This window comes from Poecilia reticulata, chromosome 11 (assembly GCF_904066995.2).
Source record: "Poecilia reticulata chromosome 11, P_reticulata-male-v2, whole genome shotgun sequence".
Taxonomy (NCBI): Eukaryota; Metazoa; Chordata; class Actinopteri; order Cyprinodontiformes; family Poeciliidae; genus Poecilia; species Poecilia reticulata.
The window spans coordinates 14,847,694-14,873,383 of record NC_088840.1 but is presented as its reverse complement, the minus strand read 5'-3'; the positions used below and the strand labels follow the sequence as shown (position 1 = coordinate 14,873,383).

At 41.6% G+C, this 25,690-nt stretch overlaps 1 protein-coding gene across 5 annotated transcripts in view; it reads right to left on the bottom strand.

Moving 5' to 3' along the window:
* atxn1a (ataxin 1a) overlaps positions 1-25,690 on the bottom strand; it is a 113,914-nt gene that overhangs the window by 14,412 nt on the left and 73,812 nt on the right. For 3 of the 5 annotated variants that reach the window (XM_017307536.2, XM_008422051.3, XM_081612242.1), the window contains one exon: positions 18,573-18,688. The exons of 1 other annotated variant lie outside the window; for it this stretch is intronic. The gene's annotated coding sequence lies outside the window, so the exon portion shown is untranslated. Of the gene's footprint in view, positions 1-7,305; positions 7,803-18,572; positions 18,689-25,690 lie in introns of those variants that run through there. One more of the 5 variants, XM_008422056.3, reaches the window with a different exon arrangement.

Here is a 25,690-nt window from a genome sequence, read left to right as displayed (position 1 = left end):
CCACATAATGATAGAAAATAGTATTTCTATTTGTGAAATGTCAGAATATTCTCAGAAGGACTTTTGCTTAAAGATTTTATAACCTTTTCGAAATTCAGAAGTTTACGAACGCTAAGATCAGTATGCCTTTAAATAATTTGATAAAGCCTGAGTGACATGTCAAGACACTTTGACCTTCTGATGGGTTTTCACAACATTTGGGTTTTTTTGAGCCATGCCTGTGCACAAATTCTAATTTGACAACTCGAGAAGAAATCAGTCAACATATCAGCAAGAGAGTTGTGAGCCACTTCAATTCTCTTTCCAAACCAATTTTCATAGACTAAAGGTGCCAAATAATTATATGCAAGTATAAACAGTGTGGGAATGCATTACATTTTTTAGGAAGGGTAAGGAAACGGGTTCTGTGTCTGTGAGATGAATGTGCTTTGATGAGGCACACTTATATCAACCCCAGAACAAAAGTAAGAGACCTTGTGAAGATGCTGGCTGAAGAGAACAGAAGCTCACCATTCTGACACTTGGATCAAAATGGGCTAAAAGCCCTTTTATGGAAATTTCATTAATCAAAGAATGAGAATCTGTTTCAATAATAAGAGAAAGATTCATCTTTGTCTTTAAGTTTCTTTATTCGAGGGCAAAAGCGTTCGAAGACCCGTCTCACTGAACGCAGTCAGGAGAAGAGTCCTGAACGACACACATCACATGGTTATATAGTCATCAAGGCAAAGACCCACGCAAAGTCTGATCTTATCTCTACTGCCAGATGGACCACAAGACAATCCTTACCCCCACCTCATGAACTACCCCTCACCTCTGGGAGGGAAATGTTTTATGGCAGGGAAGAGAGTCGATAAGGATTTCAGGAGAAACTTCTAATTCTTCTTTGTCAGTTACTCATGGGTTCAGGTCAAACACGGGTACAAACCACATTCCACACATGTCAGTCCTTTAAGACAATTTCCAGGTTAAGCATTTTACCCAAGACATCTTCATGTCTCTTATACTATCACAGCTGTGGAAACATCTAACATTATTTGGAAACTTCTTCAATGAAAAAGCACATCTTGCAGAAATACAAAAACACAGCAGATATAGTTAGTAAATAAATGGTAAAAAAAAAAAAAAGTATAATCAGTTCCATCAAAGATTAAATATAAGGCTAAAAATGAAATTTTCTATTACAGCCCAAAGACGAAAAGATAATTTCCTCTAAAATCAACATAAAAACTAGTTTGCAAATGCTTGCCAGCACAAACACTTCATTGCTGGAGACAAGTTCTGTGGTCTACTGAAACTAAGACTGAGGTTTTTGGTCATAACTGTTGTTACATTTGTCAGGGAAAGAAGGAAACTTGTAAGCCTAAGAACTCCATTACAATTATGAAGTACAGGTGTGGCAGCATGATGTTGTACGTGTGTTTTGCTACAGGAGGGACTGGTGCATTGTATTGAATCTCTTGTTCAATATTTAGCTTTTAGGAAATAGAGTTAACTTTGGTAGCACTATTTGATCTAAAACAGGAAAACTTTAGTTGAAACTTTAGTTCAGTAAAAAAAAAGTGTATGCTAAAATCAGGTGTCAAATTTATATATGATAAAAGTATATTTCTTGTCATCCAAAAAATCCTGTTAGCAAAAATCTTTTTGGTAGATAAAGTGTAAAAAATTAAAACAATAATCAAAGAATACTCTGCTGTGTGCAGAAATATGTACGCCATGTAATAGTAAATATATTTGTGTGATGTGTGCCATCTGTTAACTATGACTCCCTACTGCTAAAGAACAGCTTGGTGTGAACTTATAAATAATGTATCAGTACTTCAATAATGCACTCTTATAAATACACTCTCGCTCATACATAACCAGGCACATCACGGCGGTGCATGCAAGTGGTGACACCTGGTCATATTAATTATGTTCACTCTCTTTTCTTCAGTCATAGACCAACTAAACTTACAGGCATTTTAGTGCCATGAGAATAATGGGTGCTGTGCATATCTTCTTGCAAAAAAAAGCAAATTGTCTATTGCAGCACACGCCATGAATGTATATCAAACACACAGCTTAGGAGCGCAAGCATTTCTCTGTTTTATCAGTTCAACTGGTTTCTGGTGTGACTGCACCTTGCACCACTAAGAAAGTGAATAAACAGTCTTAAGTAATATTGTGGTGTAAAACAAAGCATATATAGTGGGGTACATACAAATTGTTGCTCAACTAAACTAATGATATTATATCTTGTGAAAGAAAGATATAAATGCTTGCTTTAAAAAAAAGATATATTTTAAATAAATGCAGTGATAAGTTAAAATAATAACGATCTAACGCTAATTTATTAACAACTATTAACAGTATGATAATTAGAGTGAAATACAGTCCAGATTATAATCTTTCTAAGATAAAAAGTTTTTTTTTGGTTTGCCTTATCAAGAAGACATGGCGAGCCTGTACATCTATTCAAAGTATCTTTACATAGAAATGAAACACTTGATGTCTGACTTCCATACCTAGAGGGTAATGGAAATATCCATACCCTTCCATGGGTACTTATTTCATTATTTAATTCTATTTCTAACCCTTAACAGAATGACATAAAAGAAGGTTAAAGGAGTCATAATTCTTATCATAGGGCAAATTTTAGAAATCATTTTGTCTGATAACGTTTTTTTTGTCGTCACACATCACATTCAGTATTTTTCTGCTATCCAGGCAGTTGCAGACTCTTTGTCTACCAGGTTTTCATCACACTTTGCACTTGTTCTCGAAGGTAATGGTATTTTTCCTTCACCAAGAAAACATAATTGGTATAAATTCTTAAGATTAAATGCCTAAAAACGGTTGCTAAATCATATTTTTTTTTGTTTTATTTTTAAGCCTGATCACATTTTTTTGTTAGATTATTACCACATGCATTGAGTTAGTATATCTACCTCAAGTCTGCATGCATAGGTTTCCTCTACAGGACAATGAACTTCTGGTCTCGAAAGCAGATTTTCTGTATTTTAAGAGATGTTAGAGTTAAATTTTACAACACAGAGTTGAACAGTGGAGTAAACACACATGCACATTCATTCGTACAAGTGTAAGAGTAGCCAACACGCATATACGCACACAGAAAGATAGACTTTGTTTTATATAGATACACTCACACTATCAGAATTTCTGTTCAGTCAGGTAGCCATGACTCAAAGGTGTGTTGAATGGTGCCAGTTGATAGGTGATGTTTAAATGCTGAGGTGTACTTTCCTTTGACTTGCCTTTGTCAGTCCACCTCCACCCCCACTCTCCTGCCTCAGCCTGCCCACGTCTTCAGCAATATAATTTTGCTCTCAATTATAATTTTTTCATCTGATAGTTTGATGTTCTCATTTCTCTCTTCTTATTATATTTGCTTCTTTCCTCTCACCATCTGTTCAGTATTATTACTCGGTATCACTCTGGGTTGATCTGCTTTCACGAGTAAAAATAAAATAAGAAAAAAAACTGTGCCCGACAAGCTGATGCTTTCTCATTAAAAGTCAAATAAGTAAAACTTTGTATGCATCAGATGAGAGATTTTTCTGACGTCATAGAAGCAGCAAGTACAGATTTATTCACACTGCAGTTTGTGAGACGTGTAGCATGTTTTTCTTTGCTAAGCAAAAAAGACTGGTCAACACATACAGACAAAGCTCTTGGTAAAATAAAATAAATAATACATAACATGGATGATTTAAACAACTGCAAAACAAAACAATATAAAATCATAACAAATGTTGAAATCATAAGCATTCGAAGCTTGAAAGAAAATATTTGCTCTAGTCTTATCAAACAAAAGTCAGTGAAACATCATTTCCCTTTATCCATTCTTCAGTAAAACTGTGTTTTAAGGTGGGAAAAAAGTCCAGACCAACTTGACGCTGTATGGAAAAGTAACCCTTCAAGTTAAATCTTGAACTACCTATGATGATAACCACAAAAGCTAAAGCTATTTTATTAGCAACAACCAGGACTGATAACTGACAGAGCTACTGCCTCTTAAATAACAAAATGTAGGCTAAAAGGTTCTCAAAAGAAACACATGATGCAACACCATGCATCAAGAACTGATGAGATACATCTGTCTCGAAAAGGTAATGAATTAATTTATTTGCTTCAGGACTCCAGTCAACGATGGTCCAGCCATTATCCACCAATGATAAAGTGTGGAACAGTGATCAAGGGTGGCCAGCCTACCAAAATGACTTCAAAAGAATGTAGACAACTAATGCACAAGGTCACAAACAAAAAAAACCCAGAACATTGGCTAAAGCTGTCATTATTTCCTCTAACAATAACAAAGAGGTTGAGCAAAGATGGCAGCCGTGTTAGACCTCACATGAAAAAAAAAATCAACTCTATTGACCAAAAAGAAACTAACATAGCATGTCAGAGAAAGAAAATATATTGGAAGTCAAGCATGATAGAAATTTTACAGTCTGGAGTTTCTAGACCAGAACAACTAGCAGCTGATGGATCGTGAATTTTGCCCTCCACTAAAAATTCCTGAAAAAATAATTTCCAATAATCATTTGTAACCTTAAGCTCAAACCTCAAGCTGAAGTTACAGAGCTGGACAATTATCTAAAGCACAGAAGCAAATACTTCTCTGATATATTTGTCTGATATTAAAATTAGTTTGATGATCTGATAAATTTGTGATACATTTGAAAGTTGCAGGAAAGCAAAAATGAAAGAAATCTGTAAGGGGGAAACAATATTTTAAATCACCTTAGCCGTAAAGCATTGGAAATTTACAACAAGACTCTTCATATAACCCTCAGTATGCAGCTCTACATTCTGCAAATGTCTATATGCAGTTGAAAATAACCAAACCTTTGCACGGTTAAAAATAAGCAGCCAAAACATATTAGTGACGCTAGTGATTGGAAGTGTTGATATATGTAGAGAAAAACAAAAGGAAATACCACACCTACGATTGTTGAGCAGAGACAGCAGTGAGTAAAATAAGGAACCATCTCATGATGGTTAAAATAAAAGAGAGCTGAACAGAGGAAAGCTGAAGGTGCATGGAAAGCAGAGAAAGCTTCAGTTCAGCTGACCTACATTGCAAAACGAGAGAGTACTTCTGCAGTGAAACTGACACTTAAACACAGATTCGCTGAAAAGCCAAGTCACCTGCAAGTCGCTGATCTTGCAGCGTGTGTGAGGCTGTGCATTAATGTGCAGATATCATATGACGCGTAACCCAAGCTGAATGCCCTCCATGTGCTTCGGACTCTCGTACTCGCACTCACAAACACAGGGATCAACTTTACAAAATCTCGTGAGAGTGTGCGCTCTGGGAAGCTTGTGGCAAATTAAAAGCCTGCATGCAATTGTGTTTACTGTGGTAAGTGACATAAACACCTATTAGTCTGGGGTAAAAAAAAATAAAAATGTAAGGGGATTTCCAGTGTCTTGCCAAAGTATTCATACCCCTTAGACTCTCTTTTGTTTTGTCACATTACCACAAATTTCTGTGATTTTCAAACCGATTGCCTTCAGAAGTCAAAAGGAAATATGTAAAGTGTAAAGTAATCCAAGTATAAATCCAGCTGTTCTGTGAAGACATAAAAGGTTTAGTTACTGAACCAACAGCATCATGAAGACCAAGGAACATATCAGATACGTCAAGGAGAAGTCATAGCAGAGTTACGTTACAAAACAATATACTCAAAAACATTGATCAGCTGTGATCAATCCATCATCCATTATTATAAAAAGTGTAGATCAGCGGTAAACCAACTAATACATGGCTGTTCTTCTAAACTGAAACAGGGGAATGGAGAGCATTTTTCATAAAACCAGCAAAGAGGTCCATGATAACTCTGGAAGAGCTGTAGAGATCTTCTCAGACTGGACTTTGTGGTTCATCACAAGTAATGTGGAAACAAGACAAACAGCTGGAAAAAGGAGATTGGCTAAATGAAACGCAGATTGAACTTTACCCAGAACACAATATCCCCACAGTGAAACATGGTAATGGGAGCATCAAGCTGGTCAAAGCAGATAAAACAGATTGAGCTACCTGGAAGCGCACCTGTCAGAGACTGTAAGGGACTTGAGACTGGTTCACCTTGACCCTCAACAATGAACCCACAAAGGAATTGTCAAAAAAATATAAATGTGCTAGAATGGTCCAGTTAAAGCCCAGACCAAAGATCCAATTGGAAATGTGTGGCAAGACTTGATTGATATTCATAGTTACTCTTTCCAATCTGACAGAGCTATTTTATAAAGAACAAGATGAAATTTCAGTCTCAAGATGTACAAAGCTGGAAGAAACAGAGTAAAACTTGTCAATGCTACGATTACCTTTGTATAGCACAATATGTTGACATTGACAGGATTACTTGTTTTTACACTTGCTTTTATCCAACATGTAGCCATTTCATGTAAACACTTATCCATAAATGAAAGCATAAGGCACCGTAGATTACAGCCAACATATATGTGAATCTGATGCTGCATGTGCATGACTACCCAGTCATAATCATAATCACTATCAAACGGATAAGTTCAACGTGATGTGTTATCTCACAGCTAAATATAGTTCAGCCACAGAGTACAGTGTTGCTGCAAGCTAACACTTCGCTCTCTCTCAACTTCTGCTTTTTCATCTACACCTCCTTTTTGTCTGTAGATTTTCATTAGTGGAGGTGTGGAGTTGCATCACAGTGAGCCTGCAAATTACAAACAGACTATGAACTTTGACATGGCCGACACTTTACTCACTGTCATTCTGCTGCTGACGACATTCACCTACACACAAAGAGCACATACGTAAAAAGATCGAGAGTAATGGGAGTTCAGCTGTAGACTTGACAGATGAAGCTGGCAAAGGAGATAAAGGAGCGGCTGACGGAAAGAGCAGTCAGAGAGAGAAAGCGAGTTCTAAAACGAGAGATGAGGATAAATGCATGACTGCGAGAAAAAGGGAGAGTAAGTTTCAGAAAACAAACTCTTGGGCAGTGTTGCATGACTTGCACTTTCTCACCCCTCAGCAGCCCCGAGGTTGGCTGGGTGAACAGAGAGGGTGAAGGGGTAGTAGAGCAGTAGCAGGGAGGAAAAAAATGCTTTTGGACATCAGACAAAGAAGCAAAGACAAACAAGCCCTATCAGAAGAAAAAACTAGGGCAGATGCAGTATGCATTTACACATGGCACACAGTGATAAAAGAGCTCCAGCATTCAGGTGTCACGCACCCACATTATGACTCTCTGCTGTCCCACGCATGCTCTTCATTCACAGCCAGCGCAAAACTGAGAGAAGTCTACTTACCAGGGGAGCAGGAGTAGCCCACTTCTGCAGCATGCTTTCTCTCCCCCTCTCATTCTTTTGCTCCCTTGACTCCAGTCCTCTCCTGCTTTGCCGTGTCCTTTGCAAAGCAAAGCAACCAAAAATCTTTCCCTGCCTCCCTCCACCCCTCCCTCTTCAAGCGGAAAATCCTAAGTAGACCCAGGGCACTTGTGCCACAAACTGCACTTGGTTTTTCTCACCCCTCGAAACGCACCGCAGACACTCATGCTCAGCCGGCAGCCCTCTCCTAAATCTCAACAGCGAGGCAGGAAGCTCCCCTCACATCCACTGACATGCAGGTGATCTCACACACACACACACACACACACGCACGCACACATACCAATTGGTAGCACACAGTTGCGCACACCCACAGGGAGGGAGTCCCGCATGCAGAGCTCCAACGTGTATTATGCAAGAGGTTGAATGCGAGCCAGTGCTCTCACACTGTCTGCCCTGCACAAACACATACACACACACACCCACGCACGCACGCGCACGCACGCACACACACTCTCTCATATGGGCCCCTCCTACCATTTGCTCGTCCAACTTCATCAGGTATTCATTCAAAAAACACACACGAGCCAGCTGGCTGCACGCCCAGAGACCGCTTACAAGCAGAGAAAGAGAACACGAGAGGGGGTGGGAGGGTGTTACAGTGAGAAGGGCAGAGCGAGGGACTGTGGGGGAGATAAAGGGGTGAGGGAGGGAGGAGAGGAGATTACAGAGACAGAAACACAGAGAGGACATGAAAGTCTGCATGGAGTGTAAAAAAAACAATATGACATTATCTAAGGCTGCAACTGTGAAGTGTTTTTATTATTATTCTCTTGACAAATTTGGAGAAATTTTGATTCTTTGCAAAACAATACAACACATCTTCACAATATCCGTGCCTAATTCAAAGAAAGCACCAGAAGACGACATTTACAAACTCAAATAATGACCTATTGCTAATGGGAGAAAATAATATGAAACTCAGGAATGAGCAAAATTGCTTTTCTCCTGTTGCTGCTAAAGTCAGCTCTACAGCCACTTTCGATGTGACTGTAATACCAGCTTTTGGCCACTAGATGGCATGCCTCGTTGCAAGTATGCAGCAATCTATTTCTGCTTTTTAGCTGACCTAGTTAAAAGACAATTGAGGAGTAAATATAGATAAAATGTGTTCCTCAGAGCTAAGAGATGTTGGATCCATACAGAAGGAATGATCCCGCATGCACTCACACACATATAAACAACCAAATGCACCAAGATGAAATGATTCCCTTAAGGACTAGTCGGGTCCAAACAAGCACTAAAATGACATCCTGTTTGTGTTGGTTGGTCTTCCTGTTGGAATGATATCAGTCTGTCTTCAACTCTAAGTTTTCATGGTGGGTTTAACTGAACAAAGACTGGAATTTTGTTTAAGCTCATTTAAAGAAAATATTCTTAAGAGCTATTACAGTTTTACAATGATCAGCTACTAAAACAAAAAACATGAGCAATGCAATATTTACTTCTTTAACACTGTAACTAAAGAAGCAGTGCTGTTTAAAATGTAGCTTCATGATCGAGGTAAATTCCTACAAACAGAACTGTGACACATTTGCATGTTAAATTTTCTTACAAACCCTTCTTTTCAGAAGAGCCTTTTTTCCTATTCCATTTTTTTCCCATTCATTTTTATGTGATTTTAAGCATAAATACAACATTTTATTATTAATATTTTCTAACATTGTCAGACTTTAAATACTGAGCCTGTACTGTAGAAATCAAAAGGCTGGATGGAAGGACCGACAGAAGGAACAAAACCAGACAATAAAATCAAATTCTTTGATCCATAGATGCAGCCAGGAAAAAAATATCCAACTGTTAAAGAAACTGTTATTTAATGTGCATCATTTGCTTTATTAAATCCTACTTTGGTTACAGTATCCTAATATTTTGGCATTATAGAAAGTAACAACTTAAATATGCGTGAAACAGCACACCAGAAAAAACTTAAATTGTCAAAATTAAAGTTATAGATTAATTATAATTTTAAGAACAAGGAAAATAGTAAAACCTCAACCACCAGCCACTGAGTTGCTTCATTCTTTAAGTGAATAGAGTACAGCAAAACACGTCGGCTGCCTTTCCAGGCATTTATTTTCATATTTATCAGAAATCATTTTCAAGGGTGGGTTTTTAGTCTCCCAGTACATGGAAACACTTTGAAGGGTTCGATAATGTTATTTGTATGTTTACAACCGAGCTGTCAACCCAGCAAATTCCCAGCTTTTAAACAAGAGTGACATGAAATCAGTCATTAATAATTATCTTTACAAATGTGAGCTGAACTCACATGGAGATAATTTAAATTTAATTACAGCTGTCATGTCATTCTAAGGTAAAGTTGTATTTGTTGCTTGTTTGTTTTTTGTTTCTTTTTTTTACCTCAAAACTTTTGACATGAGATGACTTAAGATCTAATGCAGAACTGGAATATGAACAAAAGACCAACATAATAACAGTTTCCATAGAGTTATATTGCACTGAATCCAGTTCACCACAGTAAAATGACTCGATCTCCTGAATATTCTTAGACACTGTTTGGTATTTTGGCTCCTATATTTTGTGCACAAATACCTAATGTGCATAAATGAATCTATGTGGAAATAACTAGAGCAAATGTTAAGTTTGCTTGAAAAATCAACATGGCACACAGCATTTCTGTCTTAGTCTTGCTCCCTACTGCAGAGCAGAATACAGTCTCAGTCAGTCACTAAGGAAACTGATGAAAAGCTTCTATATATACACACACACCCGTATACATATCACAGACTCCTCTGCTGTCTCTGCTCTCTCTCTCTCTTTCTCACACACATACACACAATCTTGACTCTCTCTGTCTCCCACGCAAACTTCACACACGCTGTGATTATGACAACAGCAACCCTCGCCTTCCTACACACTCTTAACCAATCTACCCCCCACCCCCCACCACTCCCCTCCTCTCCGTTGCTGTCGGTGAAAGTCTCAGCTCTCTTGTTTTCCACGTCTTTCCATCTGTCTCTCTGTGCATGTGTGACTGTGTGTGTGTAATCAGAAGCTTGTAAAACAGCAGGTGTAGAGCCATCTATTGGTCACATACCAAACACACGGGTACACAGAAGCTTTTTGTAAAGCGATTGTCTTTTGTAGTTTATGCACGTATATTAAAACTAAACATGATCTAAAAACTTTGTGTCTTCTGCACCATATTAACATGCACAACAAGCACTCTGCCTCAGTCACCCCTTGATCTCCATCTCCCTCAGAAACCCTCCGTGTTAACTCGTGTGCTATATTTCAGCCGGAGCCACGGCCCATTCACAAAACCACTAATCCACACACTGTTAGATCTCTCAGAGTCACACACACAAAGAAGCGTGTATGTATGTCTGCAGGATTAGGGAGGGCCTGCAATGGATGGACAAATCACTGCTAACTCCTCTTCTAATCCTTCTAAGTACACACAAGCACAAATGCACACTAGTAGCAGGGCAAACATGGATTCTTCTGTGAACATGCACACGCGCGAACTTGAACTCTCATTCATTTTTTTCTTCTTCAGCAAGCATTTATTTGCACACACACACACCCATCACACAAAAACAAACAAATGAAAAAAAAAAAAAAAACAACCAAAAAACAAAACAACCAGACCCAGGCAGCAGGACATACGAGTATAAAACACCCAGACAAAAATTTCAGACAATACATAATCCTGCTTAAGGAATGTGGGTTGGTGTACTGAAGTGAACAAGAGAAAAGTGTGTGAAGGGAAGAGACTGAAGGGACAAAAGACGGTACAGATTAGAGAGAGAGAGAGAAAATTACAGAGAAATGTAATTAGTTCATTCTACCCAGAGAATTACAGCTTTTTCAATTCACAAAACATTCTACTGTAATTATTAAAATGTCAGCCGCTTCAAAAGAAAATGCAGATCATTTTTTGAAACTAAGCTCAAATTAAAAAAAATAGTAACATTTTAAAGTGATACAATTTATTTGTGCAAGTTAAAAAGGAGTGAATCACTTCTGAGCCTGGAGCAGCTTTTAGACAGACTGGATGGATGAATTTCTAGTTTTCTTTTAGGGTTGATCTGCTGATTCTCATTCAGCTGACTCTGATTTATCTTTTGTAAGGACTATAAAACATAAAAGACAAAAGTGTGCAGAGGGTTATTGGATAAAGGCTGTCATTTGGAAACCAAATGAAAATTAGGAAATTACAAGATTATCTCAGTTTTTGCCACAAAATAAAGAAAAACTAATGTTCCCAATCTTTATCAGAAATTTTTTTGAACTTCAAAAAGTGAATCATGCTGTTTATTGATGAGTTTGTCAAGTGAAAAGGGTGTGTGTTTTTTTAATTTTACTGGACTTAATGTATAAGGAAAATGAAATTGGGACATAAAAGTGAATAAAACGTATGCATAAAGCTGTGCGTAAACCAGCCCTGATGTACATGTCCTATTAGACATGTCTTGTAATCTTTCAAACTGTTGTTGTTCAAACTTATTTAAGCTTTCTTAAGGTTTTTTAAAGTTCTTATTTGTACTCTGGCTTCTATCTCACTTATTTTAAGTAAACTTCTACAATGAGAACAAATCGTATTTGAGAATAGAAAAAAAGTCTGGCACCTAAAAAAAACCTGTGCAATAAATAACAGTTAAGTTCCAAACAAAGATCTTGAAGGACATTTTGGAAGCCAAGATAATCGCTTAAAACCACTTTAACAGACATTAATAAAGTTACATCCATCAGAAGACTTTCACACACAAAGTCTGGTCAATGGTTCCTAACGTTGAGTTGGAGCCCCAGTCAGGGTTGCAAATCAACAACTGTTTTACCTTGGTCCTTTACAAGAATCAAGGTAAAACAATATGGGTGATTCTAAAGAATCTAAGTCTTCTTTGGTTCAAGTCAACAGCTGAAGAGTGAGCTTGAGCTCAGCCAGGCCAACATGTTTTGGACGCATATAATGTAAATGTGTTGCATGAAGTTTACAACTTGGAGGCATGATATACTACAAAAAAACGCCACTGCTTTAAAATTCATAAAGATCTTCTACAAATGTTGCACCATTGACCCAATATCAACATTCCCTGTTCCCATGACATGCCACGCAGACTCCCAGTCTACACTGATAAAAATACAAACAACCTAGCATGTAAAATGTTTATAGGGGCTAGAACGCCAGGATTGTTGGACCCATTTTCTGTTTAATTCAGCTAATAATTACTTAACCACTTAGACCTCATTATAAACTGTGACAAGATCATTATACTTCTATAATAGCAGATTGAGTCTTTTCCCTCTCTAGGAGTTCTGGCGGTCAGTAGAGCTTGCTGGATGTATTCTATCTTCCAGAGGTAACCCGGCTCAGATGATGAGTCAGATCATTTCAGAGCCGAATCGGTTTGCAAGACAGGTTGACAGGTGTGAGATGGGTGACTCTGGAGGTTTGCAAAGAGCACAGTGCTAAACATAACAGCTCAGGTGACAAATTTTAACACAGACACACTGCCGCACACTAAAGCTGCTGGTACAGCTTGTCATCATGTACACTGCTTATTTTTTTTCATTTTCTGACAGAATGAAGGAACAAGAGCACACATTGCTTTTGCAGCCATCCATGTCTAATGCAAGCATACGGCATTTGCTTAAGATGAACTCCACAGCAAGTAACAGAGATGGGCAGACAGACTGGCAGTAAGTGGCATGAACAGGCATGGCAGCATGTATTGTGTGGATGAAGGAGAGCTGAGTGACTTCTCAGCATGTGTCCTTGTGTGTGAATAACGTTCTCTACTTTTTCAAAGTCACATTGACAAAAGCAGAAGACAGGCAGAACATGTTTGTTCAAGCACTCAGCTCTAAAAAAGCACAGCCAGGAGTCGTCAACATCGGCAAGGTACATATTACTTTAAGGCCAACTCTAGAGAGCATGCAACCATCATCCAAACAAATTTCAAACCCCGCACAACATTCACACACGGTACAGAACAAAATGCTGCATGATGAACACAACTCAAACTCATGTATGTAGTACATGTGTGTTGTTGTTTTTTAAAATCTGACCAGCTCTCTCAGTTCAGGTAGAAAGAAGAAAGGATTTGTCCAAAACAGCTTTTGCAAAGAAAAACAGAAATAATTTATTCCAAATTCGAGCTATATCAATGTGCGTTGGGCATTCCAAAATTAGATTTTTGCACAAAGTAGTTGATCTCTTATGGCGCAATTAAACATTCAGGCTTGCAGGCGCACTGCAAATGTCAGATTTGATAGATTACATCCCCCGTTCCTACCTTCAGAGTTTATCTGTTAAACTAGTCAATATGTCCACTTTTTTTTCTTAATTTTCAAATTAGAGATACGTCTGTCTGGCTCAGAAAACAGGATCTAATAAAAATAATCCTTCTCCAGGAGTTTTTCATAATAAATGCAACCAATAAAGCATAAATGACAGATCATCATTGTGAATGATACGCACGCAATTGAACATATAATGGAAAACAACTAAATAATGAAATATCCAGTGAGTATGTAAAACAATCAAAAATCTACCACCTCAGTCAGAAGAAGAGCATTTTCATGGAAAAGTGTTAAAAACATTTTTTTATTGTCCCTCAAAATTAGGACTAAATCCTACAACCAGAAGCTTGCATGTTGGAGAAAATGTGAAATGATTCATTTTAAACATATCATGTATTATGGAAATGTGAGAAAGGGTCATAGACACAGAGGACTGCTGATTCAAACAACTTTACCTGAAAGACAACATTAAGATATTAACAATTTGTCCAAGAGCTAAAACAAATTAGACTCAGCAGCACCTGTTCTGCAAACATGGAGCCAAAAATTTCAGCAAATGTCTGGGATGATACTCCAAACTCAATCCAATACACATAGATTAAATGCATTTCTACCAAATACTAAAGAAATGTATGTGAACATCTAAATCAGAATGACCAGTGAGCTCTACTGCTATCCACTGTTTTAGACATCGAGGTGGAAGAGACGGGAAAAAAAGAGGTGAGAAGCGTACAGAAAAGAGGACAGAGGGGTAGAATAAGGATAAAGGCACAAGTAAATTAAGCCAATGATGATGTCATTGTGTAGTAGCAAGAAAGAGACAGACAGCCTAAAGAAAGACAGACAGGAGAGGTCTATTAGCTAATACAACTCATGCAGACAGCCTCCTGCTGCTTAGGATATTGATTCGAGGATATTGTGCTGAATGCTGTGTGAGTGAGTGATGGTTAAACCCTGGCTTTGGGCCTCAAGGCATAATATAGTACTACAACAGCTCCCTCTTTGCACAAGGCACTTGGTCTTTCTCCCCTTAGTGTGTGTATGTGTGTGTGCGTGTACGTGTGTGTGTATATTTATTCACATACATGGAATTTATTGAGAGAGTCAAGGAGACATAAAGAACGTTGAAGTGTTTGTTGTTTGAACAGTAATACAATGTAAAAATGGCATGGTAAAACGTACAGATTGCGGTTCAGCACAAATAAGCAAACATGATGACCTCTTAAGTGAAAAAAAAAAGGTAGGGTTGTGTGTGTTTCAAGAGGACAGCATAATGGAATGCTTCAGTTCAAGATTTGCCAGCAGCACTTTTCCCATACGCCTTGGAGCCAAGACTTCCCCCGGCTGGCCAAGGATACTACTAACTCTCTTTCTCTGTCTCTCTCAAAGGCACTCACACTTCTTACTGTTTGAGCGGCAGAAAAAAAAAGCAGCTTGAAGTGTGAAGAACAGTCTTACTCACTTAAAGAAGCACAGTCAAAGTGAAAAATAATAAAATTAGAACAAAAAAAAAAGGAAATATATTTTTGTGGCAGCAGCGCTTCTTCTTACGCCATTGGAAAGCTTGTGAAAGGATTGTAAGAAAAATGTACTTGTGGGTTGCGTACCGCGACTGAGTATGTGAGTTGCACCATGAAAACAGAATCATATCAAAGAATTTCTCCAGAATGTGGATGTAAGGTCTGTTATTAATTTTGATCTCAGTCTCATTGGTCACTTGCAGGATCAGCTTGGATGTGCTATTCTTGTCAGAGCGACCAACACAATTGGCTAACTTTACACAATGGATGGGTGCTATCCCACATCAGTGTTTGGCCAAGTTGACGGACAGAATGAGGTGGTTGTGATAGCATAAAAGTTTTCTGCGCAATGCTCAGCCCTTGTTTGTTAAATGTGTGAATTGCTAACATGTCTTGTTTTTTTCTAAGACAACATCAAACAAGAGTGAATAGCATAGCTATGAGAGAAAGAATTTTGCAAGTTTTTTATGGGTGCAGCTCACATAATAAACTGTGCTGCTCAACCCGCCAATGCATTGTCCTCATAAATGTTGCAACATTTTGAGGAAATAATAAGTTGACATACAAGAAACTAGATACAGATAAAGCACAATGGAACAGAAACCAAATCATTCTTATAACTAACTTTTCAGGAATGAGTTGGAAGGAAAAAAATGTCTTTTCAACATTAAAAGTGCCACATCAAATGAGCAACCACTAGAATGTATTATTACTCCATAACTTTGAGATTATCTTTTATGAAAGTCTACCTGGACAAAATAATAGCCACAAATCCTAAAGTTATGGCTCCCAGTTGTCTCTTTGGATTGCCACAATTTATTGGTAATTCGATTTTGGAAAGATTTCTAGTAGAGATGTGCCAATCAGGCTTTTTTCCTGCCGATTCCGATTCCAATCACCCATGAGGGTCGATCACCGATACCGATTACATAATTATTATTTTTTTAATCATAAGCACTACGGTTACATTATGTGGAAAAAGGAACCATGAATCCACCTTAATTTAGATAAAAGCTTTTAAATAGCTTTTTCCAAGAAAAAAACAAAACAAAACAAAACAGGCATTGTGCAAATTGTACTGCTATCGGTAATACTATCTTTAACAGACTGAAAATATATGAAGGCTCTGAAGAGGCTGTAAAGAGTCGAAATAAAACCTCTTAACATTGCCAAAAGATTCAAGTATAAAACTTAACATTCAAAGGCAAATACAGGATCCATTACAAAAAACAATCCAGTTACTGAATGAAAACTTCCTGTTAGCATGGCGGCTAGCTGATTACTGCTAGTTCTGAGTGGCTGTTTCTGACTGAGCGGAGTAATTATGCAGAGCAGGGAGGACATCGATTATTTTTTTAGAGATTATCTGTCTCATGTTAGGACAGTGAAAGTTTTAATATGTATGTAAAATGTATTTTTTTAGGTTAGATGCTGCAGCTTTAAGCAGAGGTTTGGTGTGAGAGTCACTACCAGGTGGAGCAGAAGCGGCGCTCCGTCTGTGAAATAGACGGAGCCGCTGTAGCGCGTAGCAGCGGTTCAACAGCGAGAGCAGAACCAGCGTCTTACACCGCAGCTCGAAGACTTAAATAATTTTGCGGGTTATTTGTTTAGCTTTCTGACCGTCATGCTAATCCGGGTGAGTGTTTGTAGCTGTGCGCTGCTTTACCTGCTATCTGATCCTCCGTATGTCTTTTTTACTGCAGTGAGCCTCTATGTAGCCAAACTCCGTCAAGTATGTCATTGTTTTAATGCCATATTAGATTCGTTGTGTTGATGCATTTTGACGTGCTTCAATTTTCCGCCGCAACAGGCAAACTTCCCCATTCACTCAGTGCGTTATAGTTCCTCATCGCTTAGGATTTGTTGCTGAGCGTTTGCGCGGTGTGAAGGAAAGAGGAGACCAGCTGCACAGGCAGGCTGAGAAATGAGATGCAGGTGATCGATTTGTGTGATCGGCATCAAGAGACAGTGATCGGCGATCACCGATCATACACTTTTCATGGAAATCGGACTATTATGATCGGTGGCCGATCGATCGGCACACCTCTAATTTCTAGTCATTGTATAAAGTGATTACCCACAGAGTTGGAAAAACTATTTCCATTGCACAAAACAAACAGTGCAGAATGTTTTCCATGATAGCTTTATATTGAATTTTCCCTTAAAGCAACTAATAAAGCAGCTTTTCCAGTGTTAAGTGAAAATAAACCAAAAATAATGCAGAAAATCGTAGCAATGTAAGGCTCCTCTTTTAGAAGGGAAATCTGGAGCAGTTGACATAATTTTCTGAATATCTATAGAATTTTTGTATTCACAAAAATATTAAATAATAAAGCAAAGATACAGATCATTTCAAAAGTTATTTAAAAAATGCGTTGTTTTTTTTAACTAAACCTAACTAAAATAGCTGTTTAAGTTGATTTTCATGACTCACTTGAAAAAAGCTTGGGTTCATATCCTTGACCTTACATGTGCTCAGCTGAAACGTCTGTTAGATAATCGCCAGCAGCTCCAAAGCTGCTACACTCTGCAACTGACCCTGCAATCTTAAATCTCAGCAGAGACAAGGAGTGAGAATGTCTTCCCTTGAGATTAGCATTTCTTCAAAAATAATAAGTGTAAGCGATTCAAATGCAGAATTCATAGTACTTTGTGGACTCCCAGGTATTTTGAGAATAAAACTGTCTCTATAGTTAGCGTTTCATGGAATCTTTCAGGCTAATTGTCTCTGAGCAAACTCGGTTTCAATTAACCTAAAGATTTATCTCCTCCAATCACAGCGAATGCAGTAAACAAATCTTGTTATCTTCATTAACTGAGTCTCACTGGCTTAATTTGAGCATCTGAATGAGACCTTCTTATCTATCTCCATAACGTCAAAGAGCAGCTGACTGAATAAGTGATGTATCATGTTGTTTTGGTCAACTAATTATGCTGCATAACAGATAATGAAGATTAGACAAGTAAGCCACTTACTATAAGAGTTCAATTACACTTGCAATGTGCTGTGGTTCAAAGCTTTAGCAAAGAAGCAAAATTGAGATTATGAGGTGCCACTCCATTAAAATCTCAAACTCACTTTGCTTGACATTCATCTGTGCAGTTGCCAGATTGACGGGTTTATCAGTAGAACTGGGCTCCTGGCAATGCAGAACACAAGGCTGGAAAGTCCTTGATGCCAGAGCTAATAACATCAGATTAAACATGACAGTCAGACTTACAGCTTTTAGGCTGGAACAGCAGCGTGACAGCAGTTTGTCTGTAATGACTCAGCAGTGAGCCTTGTCTTATAGCCAGAGACACAACTTGACCTGCAGCTAACTTATCCATATCTGAAGAGGAACTGCTTAAGAACACAAGTAGCTAAATATTCAAAATGCCAAATGTTGCCGTTCTCACCTCATTCAACACGACTGCTCCAGACTTCCTGGTTTGTCAGCAGGCAGCAAAGGCCATGGAGAGTTTTCCAGACTATATCCCACAATGACGAACGTGGACTGAGGGACTCAGCACTCCTTGGAAAATAAAAAACATCAAATGTTAAACTAAACATGTGAATGAAACTACTTTCACACCGTTGACGTGATGTTTTAAACTTTTGACGACAAAATATATACCCTTGTAAACCTAAGAATAAAAAAAACAAAACAAAAAAAAACACATTGAAGAATGACTTCGTAGAGAAAGCTCAGGATGAGTCTGTGTGTCTGCTAGTGAGAGCCACAAATTGCAAAGCTGCTATTAACCACCATAAAGTGTGAATTTTAACACTTCCTTCAAAAAAACATTTCAGGCAAAAAGCCTTGAGGGAAAAAAAAAATCTTCTGAATTAACCTATTCTCGTCACGACACAGCACATCTTGCATAAGGAAAGATTGTTGTACATCTATATGCAAACAGCAATGTTTTGAGGGATTATAGATAATTTAACATAGCCTGTCAATGAGGTGAGGGAACATAATGCCAACGTTGCAATTAAAGAATAAGGATGATTTTTCTGTTCAGAAAAGTTAGTATGTTGTTTCCATTTTCTACAAAAGGCTAGCAAAGAAGATTTGTGGTCAAAACACCAAAAGAGAAGTATTTATACTGGACTGCTTAAAATTTAAGATGACATTATATTAATGTTGATGATGGTTTTTTTCAGTGGAAGGCAAGGAAGCTCAGAAAAGTGTCACATTCTAAAAAAGTGTTTCATCTGTCATTCTTCAGACAAACACTACTTATGCAGGAGTGATTAAAGATACATATGTTTAACTCACAATGTCACAAAGTGTTCAAACACTTTGTGACATTTTAAATTATTAACACAGAGCTACTGACAGTACTCAAGCTGTGAAAGACAGATGTGATCAGAGGAATAACTTCACAACGATGCTCCTAAAGCAAAGCTTTAAAATTGTAAGAAAGTAGAATGGTGTGTTCCTATAGGGTTAGGGTGTCACCATCAAACAGGTTTCCAAAAATTGCTGAAACACCAGTGTTAGTGGAAGCTGTCAGGGTCTGTTTGTCCTCCCCTTTTCCTAGTTTCTTAGTTTGTTTTCCTTTAGTTAGTTTTATTTCCACCTGTCCCTGGAACCACCACTTCTCTAGACATCCAGCAGATGTCACCCATGCTCCACCCCTGAGAAGTGTCCTGGTTCAACCCGGACACACACCTGCAGCTGGTTTAGAGGGCGTGGACCTGCGATATAAGCAGCAGCTACACTCCGTCTCACCGCCTGAGTGTTTGCCTACCACGATTCTCCCGCCGTCTTCTAGTTGTTTCCCGGAAACCAGCTGCCCCCGCATTCGTGTAAGTCTGTCTCCCCGCTGTGGATCACCTCCCTCCTGTGTGATTTCCCGACGCTGCCGGTGTTCCCGGTCTGACGCCACTCCCTGTGTGTGTGTGCGTGATCTCCCCTCGTCGATCCCTCCCCGGGATTTCCCCTTCGGGACGCTACGGGCCAGGAGGCCCACGCCCGAACTTCCCGGAGGACCGCCTGGACGGATCAGGCTCCAGGCCGTGCCCGACATCAGAGCTAAGCATCGCTCGTCAACGGACACTCGGCTCGCGCTCCGCTTCGCCCCTAATACCTCCACGCCAAGTAAGCTCACCTCAGTCATTTCCTGGAGAAACTCCGCTGAGTTCTCGCTAACCCTGCTTTTTCCCGTTGGCAGTAGAAGAACCGGTCCGCCGATTCGGCTTCGCCACCAGCTCCCTGATCCTTCAATAAACATTATTGTTTCTGACTCGCTCTGTCTGACTGTGTTCTTGCATGTGGGTTCGCAACCTTAAAACCGACATGACAGAACACTCAGGCCAGTTCGGAACCTCAGCAGACGCAATCAGACGGGCGCTGTCCGAACAACACGCGCTAGTCCAGTCACATGACTCCGCATTACGGGAGTTAGCTAGTCGTCAAGCCGAGACTAACGATAAACTAACAGAATTAACCACTTTCCTACGGAATTCAGTTCAGCAGGCTCCCAGCTCTCAACCTTCCCCGACAGTGGCTCCGGATCCACCAGCCCGCTCCATGTTTTCGGACGTCCGACCCTCAGCGCCAGAGAAATTTTCAGGTGACGTCCGGAAGGTCAAGGGGTTTATTCTCCAATGCAATATCATCTTTAATCATTCACCGCAGAGTTTTTTGCATGACAGTGCTAAGATTTCCTACGTGTTATCCCTGTTGACGGGCCGAGCCCTAGAGTGGGCCGAAGCCCGGTTTTCTTCAGCCTCTAACTATGGGTGTACCTTCCCCGAGTTTTTGAAGGAGTTACAGAAGGTGTTTTGTCAAGAGGCTGAGAAGACTTCAGCCTCCCGTGAACTACACGGATTAAAGCAAGGCCAGAAGACTGTGTCAGACTTTGCCATCGATTTTAGAATCTTGGCCGCTGCTTCAGGCTGGAACCCTGCTGCGCTTAAAAGCGCATTCTTTCATGGGTTAAATGAGCAGATAAAGGACCAACTGGCTACTCTAGATGAACCAGAGTCTCTGGATGAATTTATTAACTTGGCCATAAGATTAGACAACCGGATTCGGTCAAGGATGAGTGAGCGATCCCGCCGCACCGCCCTTCCGCGCTCCGCACAGGTCAGTAACCAGTCGACTGTCCAACCTCCACCCACCTTTCCCTCATCTACAGGACCAGAACCCATGCAACTGGGACACGCTAAGCTAACCCCAGAGGAGCGGCAGAGGAGGATGCGCTCCCGGCTTTGCCTTTACTGTGGTGAACCCAATCATGTAATCGCTAACTGTCCAATACGTTTAAACCCGCAGGTCCGGCAGTAAGGACGGGGAGACTGCCGGAGACTACAGCAGTAAGATCTCGCTTCATCATCCCTGTCTCCATAATCATTAACGAACCATATTCTTTATCAGCCCTCATTGACTCAGGGTGTGAACAGAACCTCATTAATTCAGACATCGTCGAGCAACTGTCTATTGAAATCGAGCCGCTTCCAGTTCCTCTCCGGGTATCAGCCCTCGACGGAGGGAACCTGCCACAGATCACCCATCAAACCAAGCCAGTGCGTCTACTCACTTCAGGTAATCACACAGAAGAGATTACTTTCCTCGTGTTTCCTGCCGCCAGTGCCTCCATCATCCTTGGTTTCGACTGGTTATACAAGCACAACCCGCACATAGACTGGGCCGAGACCAAGATTGAGTCGTGGTCCACAAAGTGTCACAGTACCTGCCTTCATTCCGCCTTTCCAGTCGTCACTACGCCTACAGAGCCAGCTGAGATCGACCCATCTGACGTCTCCTCCATTCCCCGTGAGTACCATGATCTAGCTCCTGTTTTCAGTAAGGACAAAGCCCTGTCTCTGCCACCCCACAGACCGTATGACTGTGCCATCGATCTACTGCCTGGCGCCCCATTACCCAACAGTAAGCTATATAACATTTCTAGAGCAGAAAGGCAAACCATGGAGGAGTACATAAACAAGTCTCTAGCTGCAGGGATTATCCGCACCTCATCATCTCCCCTCGGAGCAGGGTTCTTCTTCGTGGGGAAAAAGGATGGCTCTCTCCGGCCCTGTATTGACTACCGTGGACTCAACCAGATCACCATCAAGAATAAGTACCCGTTGCCATTATTATCCTCAGCCTTTGAGCCCGTCCAAGAAGCAACCATATTCACAAAACTAGATCTCAGGAACGCTTACCACCTCCTTCGCATAAGGGAGGGTGATGAGTGGAAGACGGCGTTTAAAACCCCCATGGGCCACTATGAATATTTGGTCATGCCGTTTGGGTTGTCCAACGCACCTGCTTTCTTCCAGGCCCTGGTGAACGACGTCCTGAGGGATCTCATCAATGTCTTTGTGTTCATCTACCTGGATGATATCCTGATATATTCCAAATCCCTCGCGGAGCACAAACAACATGTCCGTCTGGTTCTCCAACGCCTTCTGGAGAATAAGCTGTATGTAAAAGCGGAAAAGTGTGAGTTTCACCGCCCTTCAGTAACCTTCCTAGGGTACATCCTCGAAAGGGGACAGGTTAGAGCATCCGAGGACAAGATCAAGGCAGTACTCGACTGGCCTAAACCCGAAAACCGCAAACAACTACAGCGCTTTTTGGGGTTTGCAAACTTCTACAGGAGGTTCATACGCAATTACAGTCAGACTGCTTCACCCCTCACCGCTCTCACTTCCAGCAAGAGAGAATACGTCTGGACCCCTCAAGCGGAGGCCGCCTTCGAGGAGCTCAAGTCCCGGTTTGCACACGCTCCCATTCTGGTCCAGCCTGACCCCAAGAAGCAATTCATTCTGGAAGTTGACGCCTCCGACACCGGGGTCGGCGCGGTTCTTTCCCAGATGTCTACCCACGACCATAAGCTCCATCCATGCGCTTTCTTTTCCCGTAGACTCTCACCAGCTGAGAGGAATTATGACGTGGGCGACAGAGAGCTTCTCGCGATTAAACTCGCCTTGGAGGAGTGGCGCCACTGGCTGGAGGGCGCCGAACACCCCGTACTGGTCTGGACCGATCACAAGAACCTGACATACTTACAAGCAGCCAAGAAATCCAATCCCCGCCAGTCTCGTTGGTCTCTGTTCTTTTCTCGATTTAACCTATCTATCACATTTCGCCCAGGTTCAAGGAATGTTAAACCCGATGCTCTATCTCGAGTCTATTCCCCAGATGACGCTGAGGTGGTCCCAGCTCCCATCCTGCCTCCCAGTTGCACCGTGGGAATGGTCACCTGGGAGATCGAAGACATCGTCCATCAAGCTCAGCAAACAGAACCAGCCCCAGAGTCCTGCCCACCGGGTAAGGTGTATGTTCCGTCCTCTGTCCGATCCCGTTTTCTCCAGTGGGTACACAATTCTAAGTTCTCAGGTCACCCCGGCGTTAGCCGCACGATTGGGCTAATAAACAGACGGTTTTGGTGGGCCTCCGTACACAAAGATGTCAAGGAGTTTGTTTCAGCCTGCCCAATCTGTGCCCGGAACAAGTCATCCAATCAACCCCCCGCAGGACTCCTACAACCACTACCCATACCTAAGCGCCCTTGGTCCCACGTGGCCATAGATTTCGTTACCGGACTCCCAACCAGTAAAGGTATGACCACCATCCTCACCATCGTCGACCGTTTCTCCAAGGCATGTCACCTTGTTCCCCTACGTAAGCTGCCCACGGCTGCCCAGACTGCCCTGTTATTAATTAAACATGTCTTTAAACTACATGGCATCCCGCAGGAAATCCTCTCGGATCGCGGCCCCCAGTTCATATCACAGGTCTGGCGTCAGTTCTGCTCGGCTCTGGGGGCTAAGGTATCCCTCACTTCTGGCTACCATCCACAAACCAATGGCCAGACAGAACGTATGAACCAAGAGCTAGAGACGACTCTGCGATGCCTGACCTCCACGAACCCCAACGATTGGGCCCAATACCTCCCATGGGTCGAGTATGCACATAACAGTCACATTTCTGCAGCCACAGGTCTCTCTCCGTTTGAAGTGGTCCTGGGTTACCAACCACCACTCCTCCCCTCTGACGAGGAGAACCTCTCGATCACGTCGGTACAACACCACATCCGACGAAGCCATAAGATTTGGAAGGACACCATCACTGCCCTCAACAACACCTCCGCTACCAATAAACGCCTGGCTGACCGTCGTAGAACCCCTGCACCTGCTTATATAGTGGGACAAAAGGTATGGTTGTCCACACACAACATTCCCCTCAAGTCTATGTCTAGAAAGTTGTCTCCAAGGTTCATTGGCCCCTTTGAAGTGCTGGCAGTCATTAGCCCCTCAGCTGTACGCCTCCGCCTTCCCCCGTCTCTGCGTGTCCACCCAACCTTCCACGTTTCCCAAATTAAGCCAGTGCTCTCCAGTGAACTTTGCCCTCCGGCCGAACCCCCTCCACCCGCCCGGGTCATCGATGGCCATCCGGCCTTCTCCGTCCGCCGGATTGTCGCCACTCGGCGACGAGGTCGGGGTCACCAGTTCCTTGTCGACTGGGAGGGTTATGGTCCTGAGGAACGTTCCTGGGTTCCGGGATCATTCATTTTAGACCCCTCCCTTATTAGAGACTTTAGGGACTCCCAGACCCCGTCCTCTGTTCGGCCGCCAGGTGGCGTCCGTTGAGGGGGGGGTACTGTCAGGGTCTGTTTGTCCTCCCCTTTTCCTAGTTTCTTAGTTTGTTTTCCTTTAGTTAGTTTTATTTCCACCTGTCCCTGGAACCACCACTTCTCTAGACATCCAGCAGATGTCACCCATGCTCCACCCCTGAGAAGTGTCCTGGTTCAACCCGGACACACACCTGCAGCTGGTTTAGAGGGCGTGGACCTGCGATATAAGCAGCAGCTACACTCCGTCTCACCGCCTGAGTGTTTGCCTACCACGATTCTCCCGCCGTCTTCTAGTTGTTTCCCGGAAACCAGCTGCCCCCGCATTCGTGTAAGTCTGTCTCCCCGCTGTGGATCACCTCCCTCCTGTGTGATTTCCCGACGCTGCCGGTGTTCCCGGTCTGACGCCACTCCCTGTGTGTGTGTGCGTGATCTCCCCTCGTCGATCCCTCCCCGGGATTTCCCCTTCGGGACGCTACGGGCCAGGAGGCCCACGCCCGAACTTCCCGGAGGACCGCCTGGACGGATCAGGCTCCAGGCCGTGCCCGACATCAGAGCTAAGCATCGCTCGTCAACGGACACTCGGCTCGCGCTCCGCTTCGCCCCTAATACCTCCACGCCAAGTAAGCTCACCTCAGTCATTTCCTGGAGAAACTCCGCTGAGTTCTCGCTAACCCTGCTTTTTCCCGTTGGCAGTAGAAGAACCGGTCCGCCGATTCGGCTTCGCCACCAGCTCCCTGATCCTTCAATAAACATTATTGTTTCTGACTCGCTCTGTCTGACTGTGTTCTTGCATGTGGGTTCGCAACCTTAAAACCGACATGACAGAAGCAAACTTCTGAATTTGGAGAAAATCTTTCCTCTCAATATCCTGGTATAAAGCAAATAGAAAGGATTCTGCAAAAGGATAGAGTTAATGGAGTCTGATTTAATAGAGGATTTTG